Genomic DNA, 4404 nt, shown 5'->3' on the forward strand with positions numbered 1-4404 from the left:
GGTATGGCCTAAGAAGCATTGAATCCTCTTTGGCTCTATTGGAGGAGGAAAATACATGATCACTTGAGTCTTAGTTGTATTGTTGCACTACCATTCTTGGATACTAGATGACCTAGGATGAGTCTATGCTTTCTCACTCTCAAGCAATGGCTGCCACAAGCTAGTAGACAAGAATATCGAAGAATTGAAGCTCAAAAGTCCCATAAAAACTCTAGATAGAAGCCTAACAAGTCCCCCAATGAAAATACCCAAAGCATTATGTAGACACCCATGTATAATAGTAAAAACTATGTGGATAACAACAATTTTTTGTGGATGGCAAGAGATAAGAAGATGCAATTGTAGTAGTCGATGCCTTATATGGACCCCCACATATAGTAGAGTAAAAAATCTGTGGATAGCAACAATTTTTTGTGGACAATGGTTTAATGAAAATCTTATGCCACTTAGGAATATGCTACCCAGAGGATTAGAAATCATTTGAACAATTGATACCTCAATAGTTGACACGGACCCTACAAAGTGAGTATGTGCTAGGACATGTTATTAGTTGCAACTAAAGATGTGGAGAGAGAGCATGTTGATTCGTGTATGATATGTGGTGCGAATAAGGTAGTTGACGAATAGAGTTGTTGAACTTGTTTCCAAGTCACAAGATGGCAAAATAATAATGGAAAAATTTACAATAGAAATTAAAAAACATAGAGAAAAGCACTAAACTTGGAGCTTCTACTTAGCTTTACAACTTAGAAAAGAATACAAAGACTAGCACATGTAAGTTCTTTAAACTGGACGGTGTTGAATATAAAGCAACCTTGAAAATAGATGAGATGGAAATAGTCATCTCATTAGGGCTCCATCTAACTTCTTTTCAATTTAGGTCAGCAACAAAGGATGGGTGCATCTATTGATATAGCAATTTTTAGCCATGTGACTAGACTCAAGGAACTTGATACAACTACCTTCAAAGCAAGCAACTCATGTTCAAGGAGCAAGCCAAAGGATGATGCACTTATATGATTATTCCCAAGGCTATACTCGAGATAAGACTTAGTTATAAGTTCTTCACGGTAAGACCAACTTACAAATCCTTATGTTGGATATCTAAGTGCTTGGCTGCAATAGATCTCCCAAAAATAAAATCACATAATAATATCATGTTCTAAAAAAGAATTGATAGATTTCTCATTGTAGTAAGCTCAAGGTGAAAATCCAAACACTAATACTCTCCCAAAGAAAAGATGGATGCATATATGGGGTGACGAGATTTCAAAGAGATTAAGTGCTAATACAACTGTTGGAAAAATGGGAGAGAAAAAGTGATATTAAGGGGGGGATTATACAAGATTAGATACAAGATTGTAGGCCCATGTACACAATCTTCTATGAGATAGTGGCCCTTTCAAAGAAGTACCTCACTTTACATGAGTGAAAGTTATGTTGTCACCACATCTTGCTATGTGTCACAAATACCAATGCCAAGTATACTCACGTGTCACATTGGCTAAAATAGTCATTGTTGTGAAAAAAGTTCACATACAAAAGGATTCTTTTACAATAGTGGCTATTCACATATCTAAAAGTTCCTTTATTTGAATAACAAAGTACAATGCTAGTTTATACAACCACATATAACATATTTTTAATAACAATCCCATAAATTATCATAGTTTATTTAACAAGAACTTGAGGAAGAAACTAGCTACATGTGACGCAACTCTTAAATACAATTTTTGGTAGCGATGTTACTAAAGCAGATCTCATTAACACTTACAAGAATGCTTGCTACACTTACGAGGAAGTTAAATATATGGGCTTGGGCTTCACTATGGCAAAAACATCAAGAGGACTATGTAGTTCTGATGACAGACTACAGGAGTTGGAATAAGATTCAATAGAGGTTTGGAACTACCAAGAATGGCCTCTCCAATCCCAATTTTGGAACTACCAAGAATGGCATCTCCAATCCCAATTTTAATGATTAGTGAGAATGGAAAGATCATAGAAGTAGAGTGGAGAACACACTTGCAGGGGGAGTCCACAACAAAACCATTACAGGGCTAATGAAAATCCCTTGGTGATGCTAGAGATGAATGAGTTAGAAGTGTTGGTTGAGGGTTTAAATTTCACACAAGTGAGGGCTGATGTTCCCATCCTCTTCAACTTTATGATTTCATAGGACCTTAGAAGAGTGCTCCCCAAATCCACCATTGATATGCCTAGCAATACAAAATTTTTCACAACTAGGAGATGTTTCAAACAAATATATAAAGAGGCAAATCCACCACTTCATCAATTGAATCCTCATTTACGGGACATACTTGGAGGTTTCAAACTACCTAGTATTAGAGCAATCTCCTAATAGCATTGCATAAGTACACATCACTAGCACTTGCATGATCAGGCACTACCTAAAGGCAGAGCATGAGGCTTTGTATTAGGTACACCTTGGACACACACCCAACACCATCAACATCAACCTCATTACCTTCCGTAGCTCCCATCCCATCCATGATCTCTTTGTCATTCCCAACCATGATATTGATGTCAAAGAATGTACCAAGGGTCTAGCCCTTATCTAGAGAGGAGATTAATGTTAACCCCAATAGAGAGGTTGAGAAGGGTGGAAATTTTTTTGTCATTGTCGAAGTTAAAATTTTGTCAAAGTAGTCAAAGGAGTCAAATGAGATTAGTCAACACATTGGGAGAAGGAACCAATGTTAGTTGTTAAGAAAAGTTTCGGTTATGAAAATGGCATATTTTTCGAAAACAATGGAAACAAGGGCATAACAATTTACATGCTAAAAATTGAAATTAAACCCTTAGACACTATTTTGTCTTGCTATAATGGATTTTATTAAGGTGAGATTTAGGCTCACTACCATACACATTGTAACATATCCTAAAGTCATAGCTTCTAATTTTGTTTTCTATTCATGTATGCACATAGGACCTGCAAAAAAAGAAGAAGAGCCATGGGTAAGTGTGCCCATCTAAAAGACCACGTGCATGCAAAAGATAGATGATCAGACTTGAGAGAGAGTCCAAGGGTTGAGACTACTTACCTAGGAAACCCTATTTATATAACATGTCCAAATGAATAGAATGTCTCATTATGGTATGTGAAATGTTGAGCTTAAGCATTCTTCTCTACCTTCTTGCTTCCACCACAACCATTGCTTGGGAGAGAGAGTGAGAGAGGGTGAGAGTGTGAAGGATCAAGTAGTTGAAGCTCTAGTTTCTTTTCATTCTCTTCATTCTCTTTTTCTTTTCCCTTCTTGTGTTCCATATGTTGCCCTCCTCACCATCTTGCTTGCTTGAGTGAGAGGGAGAGTGAGGGAATTAGAGAGAGAGTGCGGGGAAAAAAGGGTGAATCTTCTACTCCCATTTCTCTTCTTCTACTTCTTAATAGTGTGGAGATGAACACATTAGCTTGCGGATTGAAGGTGGGAGTGTAAGACATTTACATTGTGGTCTAAGGGTGAGTGTAGGTGAGCCTATTACAATCTTCAAGCTTTTTTACTTTGTTGCTTTCATGAGATTCAGAGAAGAAGATATAGATGGTTTAGAGCTAGGGTATGAGTTGGATATGAGAGATATAACCTTAAAGCACATATAAGGAAGCTTTTGAAACAATATGAGTCAATCAAAGGTAGCACCATTGTGTGAAAGCTCAAGATAGCTCCTCCTTCAAGCACACAATCTCTTCGTTTGACTAGTGAGTATATCTCCTACTCCTCGAAGGTTTCCAAGAGAGTATTAATCCCTTGATTTGCCTCAAGGACATCTTAGGACCCCTTCTTCCTATTTGCATAGTGCAAGGTTCTCTCATCATCTGGTAGCGTTTGTGCTTCTTGCCTCTCCATGATTGCTTTTTCCTTATCTTCTTCCTATTTGCTATTGTTCATTAAGAATAATAACAAGAACATATGCTTTTGGGACCTTAGGAGGATGACCCATTTCTATCTTTCTGTTGGGGGGCCTTTTGGTTGTGGAAGCTAATGTGGTATTTTCTATTGATTTCTTTTCTAGGCACTCCACCTTCATCGAGAGTTGCTTTACTACAACTACTTGGCCCTATAGAAAGTCTAAAATCTTGTGAGACATGATATTCCCTCATGTGCTTTCTCCTTGCCCTTGTCCTTTTTACCACTTGCTTCTGCACTCTTTGCAATCTCTTCTTGAAATCATATTGCATGGAGACTCTTTGTTGTCTCATTTTTTCTTCAAAGAATATTTTGATGGTTCACTCATAGTTCTCCTGCTCTTTCAATCTTTGGCTTGGGCAACCCCTTGGATTGCTCTAATGTTGTCCTTAGTTCCTTATCCTCTTGTTGATCTATCTTATCTTGCTCTTTTCCTGGTCTATTTACCTTTTCTTACTCCTTATTCTTAATTTATTTC

The sequence above is a fragment of the Lygodium microphyllum genome, chromosome 9 (genome assembly GCF_053477565.2).
Source record: "Lygodium microphyllum isolate KBCC chromosome 9, Lygodium_microphyllum_v1.1.10, whole genome shotgun sequence".
NCBI classification, from domain to species: Eukaryota; Viridiplantae; Streptophyta; class Polypodiopsida; order Schizaeales; family Lygodiaceae; genus Lygodium; species Lygodium microphyllum.